Source organism: Triturus cristatus, chromosome 11 (assembly GCF_964204655.1).
Source record: "Triturus cristatus chromosome 11, aTriCri1.1, whole genome shotgun sequence".
Taxonomy (NCBI): domain Eukaryota; kingdom Metazoa; phylum Chordata; class Amphibia; order Caudata; family Salamandridae; genus Triturus; species Triturus cristatus.
In genome coordinates, this window is record NC_140594.1 from 320,992,779 (window position 1) to 321,011,165 (window position 18,387).

The window sequence follows — 18,387 nt, forward strand, 5'->3', positions numbered from 1 at the left end:
CAATACTCTTTAGATGTCTACGCCACCCCTATACCTAACTACAGGATACTAAGATGTATTCCATGTAGCAGTGATCCATTTGGAGAATCAGGCCATTTGGAGAATCAGTGCAACGGCGATTGGCTGAGATTCTTTAATAATGCCATCTACAACATTTGTAAATTATTTCATTTGTACATCATTTCTGAGATTGAAGCCCTTCGTATTCCATTTGACATTATGGACCAGACTTGTGAAATACAACAATACATAAATATCTTTATTGCTTTAATGACAATAACGAGAGAGGCAAAACTGAAAATTGAACAGTATACATATACTGGAAGTAAAAACAAATATTATTTATTACAAAACCTGAAAAGCAACGTCACAGATGCAATTCACAAGCACCACATACTCAGATCTAGAACACATTTTAATGTAAAGGACAGATAACCTCTTCAACCAGGTATCTTCTAACTGTATTGTCTTTTTTCTGAAGTCCCTGTCACGCCATGAATGCTACACTACAGATCTTTCAGCACTAGAAGGAGTGGAACTTCAGAACATAGACAATTAAAACAGAGGCCACGTGTGTCTTCTGGGGCACAGAGGCCACGTGTTTCTTCTGGGGCAAGGTAGCTGTGGCATTCGTGCCTCAAGTTAAAAAAACAAAAACAAAATAGTCTAAATTCAACTTCAAAGCAGAGTGACCACATTTCCGAAATTAGAAAATCTCGACATTGGCTCCTAGCAGTCATTAGGAAGTGAGTTTCAAATCGGTTGTTTAGCTTTTAAATTATATCATATACTAGCATCAGCCTATTCTAAAACCATAACCACCATACTCCGTCCTGCCCACCTGCTAAGAAAGCGGAAGGCAACCTGTGGCACCATTCCTAAGTATGTGTTTACTTCCAGCGGTGCATTATATGGCTTTCTGGAATTCAGAGCACCATTTTGAAAGAAACTCATCTCCATAGATGAAAGAGGTCTGGCTACATAGTCACTGTATGAAATTACTACTTTTCTAGTTTTGAGGATACAGTTATAAGATCAGCTCACAGAGATGAATTTACAGTGTAGCATAATATGTACTTGCTCTCTCACTCTGACTCAAATCTAACAACTGCCAAATGTGGCTACTCTGACCCACTACCGAGACGCAACTTGAGGGGCCACCCTGCAAACTACATGAAGGGCCCCCTCCCTCCGGACTCAGTCAGGAGCTGTCACTGTCACGCCAGGGTAATGAGCTGGGGGGGCCTCCTGGAGCTCGAGAGAACCCCCTCACCGCGGGGGCTGCAGAGGCCTTTGTTACGCCACTGCAATAACCACAGTTTCCTCCCAAAGAAGGTCCTTGCTCTCACTGCACTAATCTATGGGAACAAAGATAAAATATAAGGAATAGGTATGATTTCAATGTCATTTGCAGAAACCAGTCTTTATTACTGCTATTAAACACTGTGTAGTGAGTCACTGGTAATACTAAATAGAGACGATTCCAGCAAAGGTTTCTGATGGTATGATAAGTATACAGACACTTTAACTGCTGACACGTGTTTCGCTCTGTAGCCTGGTGGGATCTAGAGCAAAGCAAGATTCAATATACTATGTTGTCCTTATCAGCAACAACTATGTCAATAAATGAACAGACCGTTCACAGTATTGCCAGGGACTGATCATTATCCTTTATTTCAGATTAATTTGTTTAATTTCCGACATCTTCTTGTGAAGACAGTTAAATACAATGACGCTGAAAATGCTTTTCAGTTAAAGTGCAAAATGGAACACCTATGCTCACACACAAGATTTTCATGCTAAAGTTCGATATTTCAGCATATTGTCTGGCTGAAATGATAGATTCCAGCATTGACCACCTCTCTCTAGAAGAAAGACAATCACTTTTGTAATGTGTGAGCTGGGACACTTATGCACTAGGCTAAGCTCAACTGCCTGTAGAGGAAGTGCTCTGAAATCTCGCACCTTAAGATGTTATCTAAAGCTTTGATCGCCACCCTCCTACCCTTAGAGGAAGACTCTTCCACCACCTGCAGCTAGGAACCTCCAGTATTGGTCGCTATTCTCCTTTCTTTAAAGGGAGATTTCACAATTGGCTTTTGAGGGACACTCCTGTATTAGCCATTGATCACTTCCTAATTAGGGAGAAGTTAATAGGTTGATAATTGCTTTTCTGCCATTACAGAATCGATCACTGTTCTGCATCTATAGCGAGGCTCCAACATTGGTAACTGTTTACATTACTTTAGCAAGAGATTCCTGCCTTGGTCCCTGTTCGATTGCGTGTAGTAGACCACCGCAGTTTTCCAATTCTTCTGCGTAACTATGAAGACTCCTTAACAGTCCACTTCCACTCTATATTTATTAGTAGACTCTCTCTCTGTCTTTAAATAGAGGCTTCTGCGTTGATCACTGCTTTTCTGTCTGCAGAAAGCAATACCTTCATTGTCTCTGCTTTCTTGTCTTTTGAGGCCGAACCCTGCTTCGGTCACTCTATGCCTGGAGATGGAAACTCCTGCATTGGCCGTTGCTCTGCTATCTCAAAGTAGAGACTCCTGCACTAATCGATCACTAAACCTTCGCAAGTAGAGAGAGGCTCCTACATTGGTTCTTACCATCTTGCCTTTCGAGGGAAGACACTTGCAGTCGCCACCGCAGCTCATTCTGAAAATGTTGCATTGGTTATTGGTCCCCTGCTTTTAGAATGAGAAGCTTGCATTGGTTTTTCTTTTCCAGTATGACAAAACTCTGAATACTTTCTGTACTATTTACTGAATATGTATACTTTCTTACTCGTGCTCAGCCCCATGCAATAGACCCCAAAAGCCAGTATAACAATTACAGTTTGCCAAAAAATCTCACATGACAAGTGCCAGACAACCAGTTGGCTACACATTCTAGATTTATATTATCAGATTAAAACCGTGTTGAGAAACTACACAAAATGTACATATTTGTATAGTATGCCAAATTTACAAACATCTGCTTTGAGATTTCAGAGGTGCACAAACCCCACACCGTTCTATTATATGTCTGTAAATATTCCCCAAATGAAGCAAATCTTTGTATTCAAAAGTCAGTGGTGCACAGAAAACGTATCTCTGGTATTATGCTAAAATGATTTCCAAAAATCTAAAAACTCAAATTCAGGCTTTTACAGTCCCTCTGAATTTAATATCGCTTGCTTGGATTTCAATAAGGTCCAAAATCCTTCCATTACTCGCATATGACTCCTTTGATGCCATAAAACCTTGAATGACAGCAGACTTCATTGAAGCTCCATCATGTGCAGAACCAAAATATGAAGACAGGCTTGATACCAGTTACAGGGCACAACTGCTTTGTGTCTCGACCAACTCCTCAAGATGTGTTGTTAGGCCCATCTTGAAGCGGGTTGTCCTTGGATACCATGGGGTGGGATCCCAGGCAGAATATTTTCTTCTGCAAAGTACATTGAGGGAGAGGGAGGAATCTGGGTGCTGAGTTGAAGGAATCCTTCCCAAAATTCACATGACAAAGTATTCATTAAAATATATCAACCTGAGTTATTCAAAGTGTATAATACTACAGACAATAATAACAGCTTGAGCAAGATAACGACAGACAGAAGCGGGGAGATGGGGTAATAGATAATATAATGAAATAGTGAATTGTATGGTTATTAGAAAATTGAATATATAGTTTCTTGAGGTAGAACTACAGTGTGTGAGACACAGAGCCAGATAGGAGGTTGGACAGCAATATGGAGAAAGTAAAGCAATGTGTCACAGAGGATTGGGGGAACCTTAAATATTGAATGGTGCCGATAGGAAGGAGGAGAAGAGAGAGGAAGACATAACTGGTGATATGGAACTAACAGTGTAAGAAAGAACTCTAATTATGCCAGATGTTAAAACATTACAATTAATATGTTCTACATTGAAAATAGACTGCTTTGATTGCCTTCTCACATTTTATGAGGATATCCACATTCTAAATAGGGATTAATATTGACTAAAACTGAGCCAGAGAACTTTCAATTAATACAGATCCACAGCAGAGGTATTCATTTTATAGATCCTCTTGGAAACTAACAGAGACATAGGTGTATGCACAAGATTAGACTGAAAAACAGAGGGCCATAACTGAATGGGGAAACACAAACAGTAGAACATTCTGCATGTAACAAATGCTACAAGAAAAGAGAGAATGCGTGAAAAGGTGGAAACAACTGCAGGATTAATAAAGAGTCAGAAACAAGAAGAGCTTCAGAGAAAGATTAACTACTGGACAACTGTCTCTGCTGGAGGGAGGAGCAGGGTAAAGGGGAAGAACCAGTTTTAAAGGGTTTTGGTAGAGAAGAAATAGCAAAGTACCAACAGGGGAGCACACACGTACTTAGCAAGGGAAAAACTGCTCTTCCACAATATCACGTCTGGCACCCCTGCTATGAGTGGAGCAGCCAACCTATTTTCAGCTAAGCTGAGAATTTTGACCAGATTTTAAAATGTGGTGATGTGGAGAAGAAAGAGAAGGCTAGTTAGAGAAAAACAAAAGTGACATCGAAAAAGTAAGACAAAAGAATAATTTCAGAATAAATAATAAATAATAAGCTAGACTGAGAAAGGTAAAGCAGTATAGAAATACAAATGAAATGAATGAATAGCTAAGGGATTGAAGAAGAAAAAGAGCGAACAAACTAAAAAGTTCAGACTTAGCAGGAGAAAGTGAGAATTGAGGAACAGGCTGAGGAGTAGTAAGTAGTAAAGGCATTGTTCTCGAGGAGGGGTAAATACCAATAAGGAACATGCTAAGAAGTGGGACGGGCGGGAGGCAATGCAAGGTCAACACAGAAACATTTTCTCTTGGCCTACACGTCAGGACTTGGTAAATCCTCTTCAAATGAATTCTCACTCTGCAGCTCGTTATTGAGACCTGAAAATGACACAAGAAGAGGTCCAGAATATTAAGAAGACAAAATAATAGAAAAGGTAACATTATTCTTTTTACAGGAAGGTCCTAAGAACACATTTCTTCCGTCCAGTAACAATCACCACTAATCCATAGCTCTCTCTGATTAGCAATTTGTTGAAAACACATGCACGTGTCAGGACTCCAAATAAGTAATTCAACCTTGAAAAGCAAAATACTACTTACCTTGTCCGCATCTGTTTGCAGTGTGCAGTGCTATAGAGCTTACCATACTCCTGCCATCTAGTGTTGGGCTCAGACTTTGTGTTCAAAGAAGTGGCTTGAGTCACAAGAGGTGGTGTGATTTCTCTTAGTGTACATTGTACATGGGCACAGACTGCATGTTAAATTGTTTTTAGCCTGGGGGCGTGGCCTGAGGCGTCAAGATGGCGGTCGCACTCTAAGAGTGCTCCGGACCCCTCCGTCATCCGCCTCAAATCCCGATGTAAACGGCTGTCATCCGAGTCCCCTACCTGCTCCCAGAGATCCCCCGGACAGCACACTTTGCACTGGCGCGCCCGGACTACTGCTCGGGGTTTCAGGCGCCCTGTTGAGATCTGGCTTCCTCGAGGCCCTGGGGCCGCACCATGGAGGACGCAGTCACGATCTACGGGTGACCACGGCACAGTGCACCTCCTGATCCACTGAAACTCCCACGACACTGCCTGGCCTCCGAGTGCTACCCTGGCCATCCGCCAGCCTGTATGTGGCTACCTGCGGGCCCTTTCACCGGGCCGGCCTTGGGCTGTGAGATCAGACTCTGGATTCCTCTGGTGAGGAGGGCGGGGACCGGCTGCCGGTTCGGGCAGCGGCACATGCGGACACACGTGCCCCCCCCTTCCCCGGGTCTGGCACTGCGAGACACTCTTCACCCCCTCCCTGCTGCGAGGCTGATTTCTGGAGCGCTGTTATAGGCTGGCCCAGCTCGGTGACTTGAGGCGCGGTGTCCTGTATTTGCGGGTATGGGCCTCCTCCTTTCTGATGCTAGCGGCCTACCACACGAGGCTGACCTCCAGCCTGGCCTGAAGATGGCGTCACCCCCGGTGAGTGTGCGGGGACCGTCTGTCAGTTCGGACAGCGGCGTGTCTTAAGGACGATAACCCCCCACAGGACTGGTGCTACGGGACGTCTCTCACCCCCTCACCGTCAAAGTAGCTGGTTTTGGGACTGGTGTCCTCCGTGGTGTTGAAGGGGCCTTCTTCTGCAGCCCCTGCTGGGTGGAGGCAGGCGAGGCCGGCGGCGCGGCCTGCTGGGTAGGTGGTGTTGGGCCTGCTGATTTGCCGCACCTGTGGCCTACCCTATCAAACTGAGCTCCCTCACTGCTGGGTGGCTGACTTCAAGGTCTGGGGCTCAGCACACGGTTCTTGGGTAACGATCTGGGCCCTTCGTGCACTGGCGGGAGTCTTGGGCTTCCGGCAGAGTCTCCCGATTGTTGAGTTCCCCACAAGCCTGGCCATTGATACCCTACCAACGACAAGAACTGTCGCCAATTATATGGAGAGACAGGGCTACTAAATCCACACCGGCCCCCACACAGACGAAAATGGACCAGTTCACTACCTCCGAACAAGAACCCCCCTGGGAAGGCGACTGGCGGTCTGGGAGTCCTCCCCCCCCCCCCCACAGGGCGGGGATCTCGACACCATCTTCAGGCCATTAGCGCCTCACAAGCTTCCGTTAAGGGGAAAATTGGAGAAATCAAGGTGGATGTGTCCCCCCTCCGACAAGACCTTCGTAACGCCACTGCGAGGCTGACAGACTCTGAGTCTCGTATATCCACTGCGGAAGATGACATCGCACAATTAAAAGAACAAGTGGCCCACCTCCACACTCACACTGGGGAGCTCCATCGGTGGGCCGAAGATGCTGAAAGCCGCGCACGCCGCAACAACCTCTGCCTGGTGGGGTTTCATGAGGGGGTTGAAACGGGCCAGGTGGCCACATTTGTTTAGGCCTGGTTTATATCATGGATGCCTGAAAACACCTTGTCAACATGGTTTGTGGTGGAACGAGCTCACAGGTCCCTTGCAGCCCGGCCACCCCCGGGTGCTCCGCCTCGCCCCATCATCCTGAAGGTTCTTAACTTCAAGGACCGGGACGCCATCCAGCGAGCAGCACGTGGTGCAGGTCCCCTCAAATTTCAAAACCTTACCATTATGGTATTCGTGGACTACACTAGGGAGGTGCAAGAACTCCGGCGTTCGTATACGAACGTTAAGAAGAAACTGCGAACCCTTGGCCTACAATACCAGCTCCATTTCCCTGCACGCCTGAGAGTTATTTTCCAGAACAAAACGCAGTTCTTTGATTCACCTAAGGCAGCATGGACATGGCTGAAGGAGGAACGGCCACTCCGTCAGAGAGGTGACCCCTCTCCGGGATTCGCAGGCTCCCAGCCCAGGGGGCCGCGGACGCTGGCACCGCACGCAATCCCGTAGGGGACGATAGTCGCAGACAGCAGCACCCCAATCCTCGAGTGTGGCGGCCCATGGGCATCTGGACTCCTCCAGCCAGTCGGGCTCTCCGCTTCGCACCAGGCACCATTCTACTGAGGGCTTACCTGGGCCATCCATATTGCCAACCCGGGTGGGATACCCCGGACCAGATTCAGACCTTTCTTGCACTCCTACTCTCTGAGGGCGTATCGGGCTCGGTATGCTCTCCTTTAAACACCAGGGCGGGTCACTCGCTCGGTGGGACTCGTTGACATTGGTAGACTGCTAAATTCAATCACCCTGTTCTAATACGGATCCATTGCATATCCGTTCTTCTGGAGGGGTCCTCTACGCACCTAATACGAACATTGTAGTTTGGCCTTGTTCACATGGGGGTCGACAGATGCTCCCGATCCCGAAGTGTCGGGCGGGGGCTGGGGGCAGGTGGGAGGTTTAGGAAGATTTCTTTCCCTATGTTATTTTTGTTGTTTTTTTGTCTCAGCTATCACGGAATGACACATGCTACTTTTACCAGGTATGGGTATGTCCTTAAAGCACGCGACTGCCCACATCGTTGCGGGCTCCCACGTGCATTCGCATACCCCTGTCAAATTGCACGTCCTAGACCAGGTAGCACCCGTCATGACCACTAATACTACGCCTAGGGCGTCGCTCCACGTGTTGTCGTGGAACGTCAACGGCCTCTTGGACTGACACAAATGCACGGCGGTTCTGCGCTATGCGCAACGCCTCTACATAGATATCCTCATGCTTCAGGAAATGCACCTCCTAGGTAACTGCTGTCCCTTCTTGTCTCGCTACGGGTATGATAGAGTATGGCACTCCGGCTTCTCCAGGGGCTCCTGTGGAGTGGACATCCTCTTGAGACGCACCCTGTCCTTCGTCGTTTCCCAAGTGTTTCAGGATCCTCAAGGGTCGTCTGTGACAGTTTGTGGGTCACTGGCTAGCTCCCCCTCAATCTTACGTGTCTATGACCCCCCTTGATGCTTACATCCACACTTGCACACACCGTGTCCCTGCTGAACAATATGCCTCTGGGCAACACGGTGGTTGCGGGCGATATTAACACAGTTTCCTCCCTGGCCCTTGACACAACTGGTCCTCCCTCCGCTTCCAGAATGGCGCATGCGAAACAGCAAAAGAACTGGTCCGAGTCCCTGGGACTCTGCGATTCATGGCGCACATGGCAACCCCGCACCATTCAAGTCACACACACCTCCGCGGCCCACCACACGCAGGCGCGCATAGATGCGATCTTTGTCTCTGCACCCGACTGCTCTGAGATTCTAGAAGTCCGCATCCTGCCTAGAGGCATTTCCGATCACTTTCCCGTAGTCCTTAGCACAGGGGCTCCCCCTCCCTCGGCCCGACAAACATGGAGGATGAACGCACGGTTCCTCCAAGACAAAGAGTTAAAAAAAAGTGGTGGGGAAGGAACTTAAACAATACTTCAATACTAACGGCGGTTCCGTAGCCTCCCCGGGTACCCTATGGGAAGCAGAGAAGGCGACCATACGGGGTGTCGCTAAAGGGCAGCTCAAGACCCAAAGGCAGGCACGGTTGCGTGAGATCTCCACGAAAGAAGAGCAGGTCCTCCGCTTGGAACAATTATTGTCCCTAACAGATGACGACGCTCAACTTGCCCACCTCCAGGACGAAATTAGACAATTGTCCCTGGACGCTGCTAAGCTCCTCTGGAGGTCATCAGTGGCAAGAATCTATGGTTGGGGGGATAAAAACAGTACGATCCTGCACAGGCTGGTCACATACCCTAGGGCAAACCGCATTATCTCAGAGGCGGGGGATGAGGCTGGAACGGTGCACCGCGCCCCTGTGGGGATGGCCAACACCTTCGCTGCCTATTACTGGCGGTTATACACCGCGCACGCCCCGAGCTATCGCTCCCAGTTCTCCTTGAACAAGGTAGGGTGCGTCTCCATAAGCTGGAAATGGCCGCTCAGAAGGACCTGGACTGCCCCATCTCTCGGAATGAAATCGAAGAAGCGATCACCCTCACCTCCTTGGGTAAGACCACGGGCCCAGATGGCCTTCCTCAGGAGTACTACGCGACGTATTGCGAAACTCTAATGCCCCATCTGGCTGACTTATTTCAAGAGGCTGTGAAGAAAGGTTCCTTTCCGCCAGAAGCAGATATCGCCACCATCGTGGTTCTCCCAAAATCCCAGCCTCCTTCCCGTCGCTGTGCGGACTACCGTCCCATCTCCTTCCTCAATACGGAAGTCAATCTGTACGCCACCATTCTGGCTCAACGATTAAAGCCCTACTTAATCCTGCTGGTCCACCCAGACCAATGTGGGTTCATGCCTCGATCTGGGACCCGCCATTGCCTCCGGAGGCTGCAGCTGGCTCTAGCCCACCGGCACTTGCTTACCCCATACTTAGCTCTCCTGTCCATCGATTTCGAAAAAGCATTCGACTCAGTGGACTGGACATATTTGCAAGACGTACTAGCCGAGATGGGGTTTGGGCCCCAATTTAGGGCTCTGGTTCAGGTTCTCTACGCCCACCCGAGAGCGCGAGTGTTGGTCAACGGGGTACTATCAGAGGCCTTTCATATTGCCAGGGGTACTAGGCAGGGCTGTCCCCTCTCACCCTTGCGATGGAGCCCTTGGCTTCCCTAATGCGGGCTACGGAGCGTATCCGTGGCTGGGAGTGGCCTAATAATGAAACGGATAAGATTGCATTATATGCGGACGATGTCCTGGTCTTTCTGGCTGAACCAGCCTCCTCGGGGCCATACTGCCTCCAGATCTTGCAATCTTTCGAGCAGGCCTCGGGTCTGCGGCTGAACCCTGGGAAATCAGTATTGGTCCCCCTGCACCACTCTAGGGATTGCTACGACTGGCAATCCACCATACCGCTCCGGCGACAATCCTTTAAATATTTGGGGATATGGATTACCCTTCTTCCCAAATTGGGTTGGTCCCTCAATGTCGCCCCATTGGTTAAGAAGGCCAAGGAGGATCTCCATAAATGGAAGACACTACCTCTGAACCCCCTGGGGAGGGTTGCTCTGTTTAAAATGATGATCCTCCCCAGATTTCTTTCCTTCCTACAAAACGCCGCCTTCTGCTTTCCCAGGACCTGGTTCCGGGAATTGGACAGTCTAGCTACCAAGTTTCTCTGGAGCGGGGGGAGGGCACGCCTGGCTCTGTCTGCATGCGGGATTCCATCCTTCGACGGGGGTATGGGGATGACACATTTATATCTTTATTTCCTGGTTGTACATCTTCTGGTGGTCCACGACTGGTTCAATGGAGGCTGGTCCGATCCGGCCTATAGGCTTGAGCGGAGTGAGCTGGGACTACCTAAAATCCAGGCTATGATGTATGGGGGGCCCATTTCCCTCCCAACTATGCTCCGTGTTACTGGCCTGGCGGGCCTCGTTGCGTCAAACCGGCTGGACGCGTAAGCTGACCCAATGTACACCCCGCTGGCATGGGGCCTGGCTCTGGGAGGTTAGTGGACTGCAGGGGTTTAAATCATGGGACCTCATTGGCATCTCACAGCTAGGGGACGCATGGGCTAAAGGCCATATGCTTTCTTTCCAGGAGCGCCAAACCGCTACTCCTTACATTCGTCCCAATTTTATAAGTATCTGCAGTTGCGGCATGCCCTACAAATGCACGTCATGGACAATACGAGGCTCGTCGAATACAGCCCTACCGAGGTGCAGACAATGATGGGAGACTTAGGCAAGGGGGGCATCTCCTGCATATATCGCACCTTAGTCAACAACACCCTCACCTCCTTAGATAAGTTGAGGGACCAATGGGTGGACCCTCTCGATGAGGTGGACTGGCACAATGCTCTCATGGCCCCCAGGACAGTCACCGCCACCGCCAAACTTAAGCTGATTCAGCTCTACTATCTGCACACTGCATACCTCACTCCCCTGTGCCTCCATCGAGCGGGCTTGGGCCCGGACGCGTCATGTGTGAGATGCAATCACGTCCCGGACGATTTTTTCCATGCGGTTTGGTCTTGCCCCCACCTGGAGCAATTTTGGGGGTCTATTGAGGAGAAGCTTATGGAAGTACTGGGATGGGAGGTCCCCCATGATCCACGTCACTCACTATTGGGGATCACGGAGGGGCTGGATGGGTCCAGAAATGAAAAGTAATTTTTTTAATACAGCTATGATTGTGGCCCAGCGTGATATAGCGGCGGCTTGGAAAAGTCCAGACCCGTCTGACCTTGGCAGGTGGCGTAGAGAGGTGGACTGGTGCGCGACCCAGGAGAAAGCCCTTTACATGGCAAGGGGGTGCGGCAAAAAATATCGAAGAGTGTGGGGGGAAGTGGTTGGGTACTGTGGAGGGTTCTGATTGACTTGACTCCATACTTTACCTGTGTAGGTCTTGTGGGGTATGAAACCGTGGGATGCATTGCTTACAATAGTGTAATTGATTTACTGTCCTCCGTGCATTTGCTGATTTGTTTCATGTGCTTGAAGACAATAAATTTGATTATCAAATAAAAATTGTTTTTAGCCTAGCGGGTGGGTGTATGAATGGAGTGTGAAAGTAGGTAAGGTGCATGAACCTCAATGTGCAGTGAAACTAAGAAAACAAGAGGTCTGTAAAACATCCAGGCTTCGGAGATGCATACCAAGTAAGTTGTATTTTTAGTTTGTATCATGTGTGCTGTAGATAAACATGCTTAGCATACACTCTGAAGCAGTACCCTCTGAAAGCAGAGGCTAGTGTGCGAATGATGCAAATTTGTTAAAGATTCTTGAAGGAGGACCTTCTCTCTTAAGGAACTGACGAGTATCAGTGATGTAAGAACATAGTGATCTGACGAAACACGTGTTGGCTATATCTGAAGGCTATATCTGAAGATGAGGATTTGTGAAGAATCCTGAAGAAATAAATCAAATCTGAACTAAGAAAGACTGGACATATCGTATTTTCATACTTGTTGGTGCTCAGGAAATTTTGCTTAATTATACTCTCACACAAAGCACAACGAAAATGTGATATTTGATATGTCTCGAATTAAAAGCAAAGCAAATGCTGAAACCCTTTTCCAAGTGTACTAAGCTCATTTAACAATTAGGAATTTTCGGAATTCCTAAATTGGTATAGGAAAACATACTCATTCAGTATTTTTGAAAATACAGATTCTTTATAGTATGCATTGTTGTTTTGTACCGGAATCCAGTCACAATACATTGATATTTTAACAACACATTAAAGAAGGTGGCCACTCATTTGCATATGGGAAAGGGTCCACAAGGGGTGCTTCCTCCTTTGTGAACATTGAAAAAACGCTTTTTAGGAGTGGGCAGTGATCCCTGGGGCCACTGCTTAATCCTAAAAAAAAAAAAAAAAAAAGTTTGTGAAAACGTTAATTTTCTTTTTCAACAGATGGGGAATGCTGGGATGTAGCAAAGGGCAATGTGTAGGACTCCAAGATGAGATGAAAACCACACTAGATCATTTCAGAGGCTAATGCTCCATACAGGGTGTGATTTGAGATCCAGTACAACATAGAGACCCATTAGATATCTGCATGTCTGCTAAAAGAGAGCAGACTGGTAAGATAGAGTGACACTGAATGATGTTTCTTCATTCTAGAGTAGTTTTGGTAAGTTTCGTTGTACACCTTTGATGCAAAGTACTAGGAGTCATTTTAAGGCTAGTGGAGCCTGTTTAGAAATGCAAGTTAAAATGTCTTTCCAAAGTCTAAAAATAAAATAACAGGTTAAGTATACATTTGGGCTAGTTGGAATCGTGGACCGTGCAAAGGACAGTTTGCAAACCAGGATGTGCCTATTGCACATTGACTGGGTTGCAATCTGGTCATTAGGTTGCCAATGTAATCCATTGCACCGCAAAAAGTATATTCACAAGAGGTCTGTCACAAGACCTTCTGCCACATGACTATGAAGTAGTAGTAATTTTGTGACCTCCTGCAAGGGGGGGGGGGCGACTGCATGGATGGGGTTCTGCAAGGGACAGTAGACCTCCAACTCTGCAGTCACATTCTCAGTCTGAATTTTGTTTTATCAGGAATGGCCTTTGAAACAGCTGTAGTTGTCTTGTTAAAATATGTTTTTCCATGAAATCGTACATCATATTCTTATGCAGAGGAGCTTTTGGTCATCAGGCTTCATCCATTTGTCTATTAAATTGTCATTCACATTTTGCATCTGCCCACCACGACATACAGATTTGAAAACATCACAAGCGCATGAGATTGCTACACTGCACAAGAGGCTCTCTAAACTGGAGGAGAATATGTTTAATACACCAAAATGAATAAATGAAGCCAAAAATCGTATCTCAGAATTGAAAAATAAAGTATTATTCAGCAAGAGCTAACAGTATAGGACTTGGAGAATTATAATAGACACTCCAATCTTTCACTGGTGGGCATACCAGCAAGAAGAGAAGGCACCCAAGTCCCCAACTGGACTAAAACACTTCTAAAGAAAGTTATGCCAGAATTGGAAAGGGATTTAACAATCACAGGGGCTCATAGAGTCCCGGCACAGGGACAGTTGAATGCAAAAGTCCCTTGTACAATATTAGTGAATTTTGCCGACTACCGAATTAGGGAGTGACTATTATATACTGCAATTGCCAGGAGAACTTTTTCTACTGTAGAAATTCCACAATTTAATATATTCTCGGATATGTCAGCAGCAACAGCACGTCGAAGAAAAGAGTTTGTGAAATTGATTGATTTATTTAAAGGGAAGGGGGCACAGGCTTCGATAGCCCAACAATCTAAGCTCAAAGTACTTGTCAAGGGTCAATTTTTCTTACTTTCAGATACCCCTGAGGCTCAATCAGCATTAACAAAACTCTCCAATAAAACTGCTTAAAACAAAACTGACTGAAGACAGAAAATGTACACTTAAAGTTGATGTAGCCACATTGGTGAGATGTACAGAAGATTTGTCAAGGGCGGGAGGAGGGGTGTCAGGAATTAGGTTCCCGACTGGGAAATGTGGAGTGTAGGAGGGATGCACCACAATGGCAGAATAGGTAAACGTGGGCAATCCATCTTCTAGGGAGGACACGGGGTAAACAGGGCGGTTGGGGTCATGGGGGTGTTTCAAAATGAAAAAGGAGAGTTTAAAAATACGTTTTCAGATAATTATTGGGCCAAAACAAAGTTAGAACAAATAACGGAAAGCAATGTTAGATTGCATAGAATTGAAGAGAGAAGGTAAGGCAAAGAAGAATATGGGAATAGGCACTTTACCAACAACAATAATGTTTTTAATGAAAAGCTCTGAAATATCTCAAAACCGCACTATAGGTTATCTAATGCACTTTAGACTACATTATGCTATCTATGTATAGGTATTATGGAGCTACAAAGTTGCACAATGCACATGACACGTTTGCATAAAACTATCCTGACTGCACTAGCACTGGGGGGGGGGGGGGGGAATGAACAATGGAAAAACTCAAAACTGCACTTTAGATCACTTGACACACTTTAGGATACATCATACTATATATAATCTTCATCTAGATACCATGGAGCTACAACGATGCACAATGCACATGACACATTCGGACAAAATTATCTTGATGGCCATAGCACTAGTCACTTTATTTTACCAATCACATAGGAAAGAATGAGATGAAAAGAAGTTCTGAAAGTAAGAACTTTAAATATCAATGGACTTAAAAATAGGCCCAACACTCAGGCAGTAGAAAGCTGGCTAAGGGGGAACACCCCAGATATTATACTCTTGCAGGAAACCCACTTCAAGAATATGAACAGCTCAAGGATAATTTTCCAACAGTGGGCTGGGTCCCAATGCTTATCCAATTCTAGCTGTGAACAAAGATGGGGGGGGGGGCGGAGGGATGTACATTGGCAAGCATATACAATTTCAGATAAAGGCTATAAAGACAAATTCAGGGGGAAACTGGGCATTTAATAATGGGAAACAGAATGAATCAAACTTAACCATAGCAACAATCTATGCACCAATTTTAGATAACCCTTTTTCTTTGCTAGAACTAAAGCAGGCTTTTACTAACATTCCAGGTCAAGTCATTTTAGGTGTCGATTTTAATTTCCGTCAAGATCCATTGTTAGATTTATCTGCCACTGCCCGGAGAAGAAATAAGCCACAAATGGCTATAGCTCTAGCTAATTGTAAAAGGAAACTAGATCTGATTGATCTATGGCGCTTTTACGACCCTTAGAAACAGGCATTTTCATGCCTCTATGCAAAATATATTACTGCTTCCCGAATAGATTATTTTTTAGCATCACATGGGCTGAAACTGATCATTCATGAATATATCGCGAATGCCGTTTTGGATCACACACTGGTAAAAATGGAAGTGGCATGAATTGAGGTCAAAAGAGTGCCCAGACGATGCATTTGGAGAATGAAGAATGGTGTGCAGGGGTCTCTGATGAGATTAAAAACTTCTTTATGATTAATACTGACACCGCTTGTGTACAGATTGTCTGGGAAACACAAGGAGAAGATGGACTGAGCGCTAAAACTTTTCAGACACTCGCTTTTCAGTCGCAGATCTGGGTTGAATCCATCATCATTCTTTAGCTCACTTCAGACCCAGCTATATGCACATCAGTCTTCACCCTGTGCCTCATGGGAACAGTCCAGCCCGAACTGCCAAGCCAGGTCTTCCTGGAACATTTTCAGCGCTCCGTCCATCATCTCCTTATGTTTGCTTTGTTTGCTCTAAATTGGCAGGGGATGCCCAGAGGTGGGTCCCTTGCTCACTTTGCCACTGGATTCAAGCTAGACTGGCTGATAAAGGGTGTTACCCAGAAACTGGTCCCAGGAAGCTTGTTTCCAGTTCAGGGAAGACCGGTTTTGGCAGTTTGGGCTGGACTGTTCCCATGAGGCACAGGTTCAAGCCGATTTGCATATAGCTGGGTATGAACTGAGGTGGCGAAGTGCGCTAAAGATTGATGATGGATTCAACCCAGATCTGTGACTGGGGGTGAGTGTGTGAAAGGTTCCAGCACTCCGTCCTACCTCTCCTTGTGTTTGAGATTGTCTGGGTAGCCTTTAATGCCATGCTTCGGTGCCATATCACAACCAAAGAGATCCAGCAACAGAGAGAGGAAAATCTAAAAAGACGAGATTTGGAAGCTAGACTGGAGCAAGCTAGTAGAACACATCTACAGATTAGAAATTCAGCCACAAAGCAAGCGTTCATACAAGCTAAATCAGATATGCAGGAATACTTTTATACACAGGGCAATATTGCCCACACTGCTTATCTTCAGAGGGTGAATGAAGAAAGTGAATATACAGGAAGAATAATGGTGTGGCAGGCCGAAGATCGACAGGTTAAAAATAGGATCTTATCTCTGATAGACACTGAATCAAAGGTGCTGAGAACTGACTTCTGAGAGATTGAAAATGCCTTTTTAAAACATTATGAGAAAACATAGCAATCAGATCAGCAAAGTATGGCTGATCATCTTAGGGTGTTCTTAGACAAACTCCATATCCCATTTCTATCTAATGAACAAAGTGAAATGATGTTATCCGAATTTTCCCTTGGGGAAATAGAGAGAGTAGTAAATTGAGTCGCCAATGGTAAAACGGCTAGCGAAGATGGCCTATCAGCAGAATTATATAAGAAATTTGCCCAAATATTAAACCCACAACTATTAAAGCTTGCCAATTGCATCTGAGAAGGAGGAGAACCTCTGCCATCATTTCTTACTGCCACAGTTGTCAGTTTTGTAAAAAAAAAGATAAGAATAGGGAAAACTTCAATTCTTATAGGCCTATAAGACTATTAAATGTAGATTATAAAATCTTTACATAACTTTTAGCAAATAGGTTAAACAAGATCGTAGGATCAATTATCCACCGAGACCAATGTGGGTTTGTGGCAGGCAGACAACTTTTTACAAATACAATTTTTTTAATAGAAGCTCTGGACTATATGACTCAGAATAAAATCCCAGCACATGTGCTATTTTTAGATGCTGGGAAAGCTTTTGATTTGGTGTCCTGGGAAAGCCTCTTTTTAATTCGAGAGGTTTGTGTTTCTGAAAAATGTTATACAAATAATATCTTGTTTGCACAAGGATACTTTGGAGCAAATTATTATTGATTCCAGAAACGTAGGTTGTTGCAAAGTAAATAGAGGCACCCACCAGGGGTGTCCTCTTTCTCCAATACTCTTCGCCCTGTTTATAGAACCCTTGGCAATAGCTATTAGGCAATAAGCTTTAATATCAGCACCATTGCATGGTATGTCTAATATAAAATTATATACTGATGACATTGTTCTATTTCTGTAACACAGGGAAAATATTCAGAAGGAAATCTTTGCAATATTTAGGGAGTTTCAAGCACTGGGCAGGTATTAAATAAATAACGCCAAGACTGATATTTTACTCTGTAGCTGTTCACAGGATATGCTAATACCGGAGTTTCAGCTTACATTACGCTCCATTAAACCAACAGATCAAGCGATTATTCGCAAAATGTAACCAATTACCTATCTCAATAATTGTACGTGTAAGACTAGTTCGCATGTCAATTTTACCCCTCTTTAACTTTTTATTCTCAGCAATCCCTTATGCATTACAAATGTCATTTTTTAAATAAATTGAAGAGCTATTTTAATCTTTTATATCGGCCAACAAGCCTCCGAAATTGTCACTAGGTGCTTCATGTTATTTAACCAAGGAAGGCGGTATGGCCCTCCCCAATTTAAGGGAATATTATCATGCAAATGTTGCACATAATATACATAGACTTCTCAGCGATTTTGAACTACTATGTACAGACAAAAAATTATGATAAAAATCATGAAGGAGTACAAAATTCCGGATCCACTGAGGCTAGAAAAAACAAAAAAAACAACAAAAAAAACAAATCGAAAAAAACGTGCGCTATAAGGTTCTACAGTGGCTTTCAAAATGAAAAGCACAGACGTTTAAGTTTTATGATCTACCTTTGGATAAACGGCTCCCAATATGTCGG

At 45.5% G+C, this 18,387-nt stretch overlaps 1 protein-coding gene across 3 annotated transcripts in view; it reads right to left on the reverse strand.

The window, feature by feature from the left end:
- Positions 1-238: 238 nt before the first annotated feature.
- Positions 239-18,387, reverse strand: part of VSIG10 (V-set and immunoglobulin domain containing 10) — a 239,837-nt gene continuing 221,688 nt past the window's right edge. For all 3 annotated transcript variants that reach the window (XM_085634496.1, XM_085634497.1, XM_085634498.1), the window contains one exon: positions 239-4,914. The gene's annotated coding sequence lies outside the window, so the exon portion shown is untranslated. The remainder of the gene's footprint in view (positions 4,915-18,387) is intronic.